The sequence below is a fragment of the Phyllobates terribilis genome, unplaced genomic scaffold (genome assembly GCF_046119375.1).
Source record: "Phyllobates terribilis strain yellow unplaced genomic scaffold, ASM4611937v1 Scaffold_7__3_contigs__length_470593459, whole genome shotgun sequence".
NCBI classification, from domain to species: domain Eukaryota; kingdom Metazoa; phylum Chordata; class Amphibia; order Anura; family Dendrobatidae; genus Phyllobates; species Phyllobates terribilis.
In genome coordinates this window covers 50,615,323-50,622,009 of record NW_027362767.1, presented here as the reverse complement: position 1 = coordinate 50,622,009, position 6,687 = coordinate 50,615,323, and the positions used below count along the sequence as shown (strand labels likewise).

Genomic DNA, 6,687 nt, shown 5'->3' with positions numbered 1-6,687 from the left:
CTACAAGTACTAAGGACTGGGAGGAAAATGGGACACCTCCTAACAGAAATAGTAGCAGACAGACGAACAAACAAAATATATAGAACATAGAGGTCCGTAGACCAAGCAAACTAACAGAGTTAGATACAGAGCACAGGCTAGCTAGAAAGTAGTTATACAATGAAGTCCAGCAAAGCCAGAAGGGCGGAGCAGGATTAAATAGGCCAACAAGGTCATGTGACCAGCAAAGGAAAAAACCTAAGAGCAAGGCTCTAACATAAACATTATGAAGAAGAATGGTCCGTGAACAGGTCTTGTCCAGTATTGCACATCTGTGATAGCTGGCCACTGTCACAAGATTGGAATGTTGGACAACAACCTATGAACTTTCATGCTTACGTAATATTAGGTTGGGTAAGCTTTTTTCTAAAGTATAAAGCTGTTGAAGAATTCAGTTATGGCAGAAGCATTGTGAACCTTTGAAGAGGACGCTCTTCAAAGTGTAGAGGACCTAGGACGCATTCTCTGCCCATCGCTGAGGGCTTCTCCAGCTGAAGTTTCCGGACAGATGATGTATATGCTACTAGGGAAATCTTTTTCTTCTTCTATCCAATAGTAAGTATGTAACCTTTATAAGTATTTAACCTTAGTAACCTTTAATCTACAAAAGTGTACGCAATATCATAATATCATACTATTCCTTTGATTCTGTATTTTATCTTTCAAATTAACTATTATAAATAAAATTGCGTTATATTACAAGTGGTTGCCTTCTTTAAAGCCGTATCCGAACCTTATTGCTAAAAACTTGGCAATACACCAGCTTACGGGGCCTATGTGTCTCCTGGCTTTGTTACGTATCTGCTCTCTGGCGAACCTTGGACCTGTAGTTCTCCAGGGATTCCGGTTATGCCTTACTGGGTCATAGAGATCCCGGTAAGCTCGGACCCGGTGTCCGGTATATCCTTCGGGGTGAGCTGGGTAAGCTCCTCTGCCCCCACTGCTACTCACTTTCCACTCACCTTCGGCCACGCTCGGGCCCTCACTAGGCTACGCACACTAACGGCAGCTTGCCGCTCTTCACCGATCTTGTGGCGCCGGCACACCTTGAGCTCTAACTGAGCTACAACTGCGTCTGGACTAGGCTCCACTGCAGGCTGACCTCTCTCAGACTTGACTAGACTCAGCTCGACTCTGTATTCAGGTCTGTACTTGCTGAACTCTCCAGAGGAACTCCTCACTGCCTAGCTCCACCTTCCCTATTTATATCCCTAACGGGCTCCCTCTAGTGGTCTGAGGTGAAAGGTGGAGATGTGTGAATGTTTATGGCGGCCTCTTGTGGAGGATTCCATTAATACACCCTTCTAGGATCTGTGGTACCAAGTGCAGCTGGGCGCCACATTCCCCCCTAGCAAAGCTCAGCACTCCCGGGCTGAAGTACATTTTAAAACAACAATAATAAACATTAACAATGCAATAACTCTTCCCTTTATGGGAGGCACATTTCTTAAACGTTGCATAATAACATAAACAGGTACAAAGCGTCCTCAGAATTCAAGTCTCTTATGGTGAGGTTCCCAGACAGGATGTCCATCTCACAGGGTAAAGTACTTGGTGGTTTGAGGGACCTGTCCCAAACCCTCAACGTAGGCCCTGGGGTGGCTGCAGGGCATGAAGATCCCGAGTTGGACCTCCAGTAGAGCCACTCCAGACAGGTTTTACTTCTGAGGTCACCTAAAGGAGCACTCCAGGGAGTGAAAATATTTACAATAAATAGTTTTTGGGCTGCACACAGTCCTCAGCCACCGAGTTCTTAGATAAATAAGGAAGTCATTAGGCAAAGTGTCCATATAACTTGAACTGTTCAGTAATAAAGCAAAGCACGAAATAATATACATATGCATGAAAACACACAGAAATACAGTTTAATTCAGTGCTATATAATACGCCAGGGGTAACTATCTACATTTGTCAGAGTTTAGCTATCTTACTGATTATATCTGACAGGGGGTTGACCTTTAGTACTACGCGTGGACCTGCGTGGTACTGGAATGCGTGAGGCACTAGTAGGTGCTCTACCTCCCAATGTGTCAGTACTAGGTGTGGAGGGGCTACAAGGCTGCATTGACCTCTCTACAAGACTGACAAGTTCACCATTGGCTGGGCCTTTTTGCTCTTCTCCTACCGGGGATCCTTCGTCCGGGGGTTCTTCTTGAGCTGGCTCCTCTTCAGCACTTACAGGTTCTTCTAGCTGTGGGTAGAAGGTGATTACAGGGATGATTACTGCTCCTCCTAGTTGGGGCCAATCTGCCGGGAAATCTCCTAAGTCAGTGTGTATTACTGCTTCTTTAGGCGCCTCCGGGATAATGAGAGGCACCTCTCCTTGGGGCTTTAGCAGGTCTGGACACAAATTTAGGTGATCCCTGGATACTGTTGCAGTCGTCCTTCCTCTGTCTCTACTAATTATGCAGGTCTTCTTATTATCAAATCTTGAATTCAACACAGTGTAGGGTTCCCTCTCCCACTGGTCCTCAAGTTTGTGGTTTCATCTTTTCCTTTTTAGTACTACTTCACCAGGTGTGAAGGGTTCTGCTTGGGCACCTCTGTTGTATTGAGCTTCCTGCTTGTCCCTCACCCGAGTGAGACTGTCTTCAACACAGGCTTGTACTCTTCTGTACTGCTCCTGTCTAGTCGTGTCCCAGTCCTCAGTGGTCACATCCGCTTCTGGTTCTACAACACCAAGCTCCAGGTCCATGGGCAGCTTTCCTGGCCTTGCCCGCATGAGATATGCCGGAGTACAGTTGGTGGAACTTACTGGTATGTGATTGTACAGATCTACTAGGTCAGGTAGTAGGTCTGGCCACTGATTTCTCTCCTCAAGTGGTATGGTCTTTAGCAGGTCAATGATGATGTTATACATCTTCTCACAGAGACCATTGGTTTGTGGGTGGTACGGTGTAGTTCTTATCTTCTTACACCCGTATAGATGGCAGAACTCCTTGAACAACGCAGCCTCAAAGGCCGGGCCTTGGTCCGTCAGCACCTGCTCAGGATAACCATGGGGTCTACAGAAATACGCTTGGAACGTCTTTGCTGCTGTCTCTGCCGTCAGGTCTTTGACGGGGGCAACCACCAGGAAACATGAGTAGTGATCCACCATGGTCAGAGCATAAGAGTACCCTGACCTGCTGGGGGACAGCTTGACATGGTCCAGGGCCACGATCTCCAGGGGTCGAGTCGTCTTGATGGGTTGCAGGGGTGCCTTCTGGCTGCTGTAGTCTTTTCTTCTAAGGCCACAGGGTCCACAGTCCCGGCACCACCTCTCAATGGAACTGCGCATTCCTACCCAATAAAACCGACACTTCAGCAGGGTTTCTAACTTCTTCCAGCCAAAGTGCCCCGCCTCATCGTGGTAGGCCTCCAACACCATTTGGATGTCTGTCTTGGGGACCATTATCTGCCATACCATCTCATGGGTTTTTGGATTGACGTACCTCCGGCACAGCTTCTCACGGTAGATAAACAGCCGGCTTCTCTCGTTCCACAGCTGCTTTGCTTGTGGAGATGCTTCTTTTTCCAGGGAGGAACCTTTTTGGGTTATCAGCTCCTTGATGCGGCTGACAACCGGGTCACTGTCCTGGGTCTCTTTCCAGCTATGGTGAAGCAGGGGGTTTAACGTTTTTCCACGCTGCCTCCTGGAGGCTCGTTGCTCATGGATCATCCCATTCCAGTGAAAGGCAGGTAGCTCAATCTCTTCCAGGTCATCCACTTCTTCTTCTGTGTCTGACTGGTGAAGCATCCTGGACAAGGCATCGGCGCTGGCGTTCTTGCGGCCCGACCGATATTTGATTGTGAATTGAAAGTTTGATAGCCGAGCCATCCATCGTTGTTCCAGTGCTCCTAGCTTAGCTGTTTCAAGATGGGTCAAGGGGTTGTTATCAGTGAAGGCAGTGAACTTACTGGAGGCTAGGTAGTGCTTGAACCTTTCAGTGATGGCCCAGACCAAGGCCAGGAACTCCAACTTAAAGCTGCTATAGTTCTCTGGGTTCCTCTCGGTCGGGCGGAGATTCCTGCTTGCATATGCGATCACTTTCTCTTGACCATTCTGCTTCTGAGTTAAGACAGCTCCCAGTCCTTCGTTGCTGGCATCAGTATACAGCAGGAATGGTTGGCTGTAGTCAGGGTAGGCCAGGATCTCGTCGCCTGTCAGGATCTCCTTCATCTCCTGAAATGACTTGGCTTGCTCCTTACCCCAGTGGAATGGGGGATTTCTGCCTTTGGGGGCTGCCCTACCAGGAGGTCTTGCAGAGGGGCTGCTTTCTTAGTGTAATCTTTTACGAACCTCCGGTAGTATCCTACTAGTCGCAGAAACTGACGCACCTCCTTGAGGTTCTTCGGCTCCGGCCACTTCTGGATGGCAGTGATTTTCTCCGGGTCTGGTGCTACCCCTTCCGAACTGACAATGTGCCCCAGGTACTGTACCTTTCTCTTGAGCAGGTGGCACTTTGAGGGCTTCAGCTTCATCCCGTACCGGGACAGTGACTCAAATACCTCTGCCAGGTGCTTCAAGTGGTCCTCATACGTTTTGGAGTACACTATCACGTCATCCAGGTATAGTAACACAGTCTCGAAGTTGCGGTGTCCCAGGCAGCACTCCATCAATCTCTGGAACGTTCCGGGGGCATTGCAGAGTCCAAACGGCATACTGTTGAACTTGCAGAGTCCCATCGGGGTAGTGAAGGCCGTCTTCTCCCGATCCTCCTCGGCCACAGCTACTTGCCAGTACCCACTAGTGAGGTCAAGGGTGGAAAAGTAATTTGCAGACTTTAAGGCAGCTAGGGACTCCTCTATGCGTGGTAAAGGGTATGCATCTTTATGTGTAATGCGATTTACTTGTCGGTAACCTACACACATTCTCATGCAGCTAGTGGAGCTGCCCAGGGACTACAACTATCCCTTACTACCCCCGCCTTTCTCATGTCGTGCAACATTTCCTTAGCCTTCTGGTAGTAAGCTGGTGGTATAGGCCTGTAACGTTCTTTGATGGGTGGATGGTCACCTGTGGGGATATGGTGTTGAACCCCCTTAATCCTCCCGAAGTCAAGTGGATGCTTACTGAACACCTGCGCGTATTCTTGAACCACCCGGTGTACACCCTGTTTCTGATGGGCAGGAGTGGTGTCTTTCCCAACATGGAGCTGTTGACACCAATCCTACACCTGGGTTGCAGGGTCATCATCCTCCACTTCGTCTGGCGAGGTTAATGACTCCGCCTTGTGAATGCAGTTGTTATTGACAGCATGTAATTTGGCAACAGTGGCATAACGTGGCAATCTGACCTCATCTTCCCCACAGTTGAGAAGGCGGACGGGCACCCTCCCATTGCGTACATCTACCACTCCTCTGGCGGTTAAGAGCGTGGGTCTGTGCTTGGAGCAAAGGGGTTCTACTACCGCCTGGTAGCTCTGTCCTCTAAGACCTATGGCGGCTCTACACCAGATAAGCATTTTACTCATTGGGGGGATCACAATGGGTATGGGGTCCATCACCCGCACATTACTGATTTCACCATCTGTTAACCTCAGTTGCTGTTGGTACATCAGGACTCGGATCTCCTTCTGCAGCGCCCTCCTCTGTCCTGGTCTGGCAGTGTCAGCTATCTGTTGGAGCAAGAACACAACCTCTCCAAAACAGTTACCAACAATGTTAGTGCCTAGTACCATATACGGATTGGTGTCATCAGGTTTAGTCTCTACTACAATTAGTTCCTGGTCCTTCAGCTCCACTCTCCCCACTTTTACTGTCATATTCTTAACCCTGATTAGGTTAAGGGGGAGTCCATTTGAGGCATAAACAGAAAGATTTGGAGCTGGTGGACGTAGGTCGTCCATGGACCAGAACCTCTTGTAGAGGACGTCAGGCATTATGGTTACCTGAGATCCTGTGTCCAGCAGGGCGTGCGTCGGGATGCTGTCCAGCACAATGGACAGGAATGGTCTTCCTCCGACGAACCTGTTGTACCAGTCTGATGGGCCTGGCTGAGTTACTCCTGGGTGTCGGCCCTCGGCCTCAGGGTTTTCTCGTTTAAAGGACAATTCTGGGCGGTGTGTCCGGTCTTGCAGCAGCGGTAGCAGGTAGGGTCCTTCTGTGGACGGCGCTGGTCACTGATCCTCGTAGAGGGTGGTGTTGTCCTCCTCCACCTTCGCATCCAGGGGACATCCTCAGGGCTATCGGCTAACAGGATTTTCCCTCCTTCCTCGGGCTCCGTCCGCAGCTGCAGGGCACTCAGTACAGTGGTCAGGGTTTTGCTCAACTGGCGCACTTCAGAGCGCAGACTGTCCAGCTCTCTAGTGGACGTTGCTGGAACCTTAGCTTCAGCAGCCACCGGGGAAAAGGTGGGTGTAGCAGGCACTGGGGTACCCCCACCCTGGTAACATTGGATGGCATTTGTTTCCAGGGGCTGCAGTCCTTTTATAGCCATGTCCTTAAGATTGTCAAAAGGTAGCATCTGGATGATCTAAGGACCACCAACGCACAGTCCTGCTCTCCTCTGGAGACCTCAGTCCCCGGACAAACTGTTCCTTCAGCATTTTGTTTTCATTTTCGATGCTGGTCACACTAACCTGTTTCAGAGCCCGCAGGGCCCTTTGTAGACGCCAGGCATAGTCCCGAACATTGTCCTCTCGCTGTTGGGAACAGTTGTAGAAC

General features: G+C 49.6%; 1 long non-coding RNA gene across 1 annotated transcript in view; it reads left to right on the top strand.

The window, feature by feature from the left end:
• The first annotated feature begins 418 nt into the window (after positions 1-418).
• The window catches only part of LOC141153585 (uncharacterized), a 100,441-nt gene continuing 94,172 nt past the window's right edge, over positions 419-6,687 (top strand). The window contains exon 1 of the long non-coding RNA XR_012247322.1: positions 419-594. This is a non-coding gene — a long non-coding RNA (uncharacterized lncRNA). The remainder of the gene's footprint in view (positions 595-6,687) is intronic.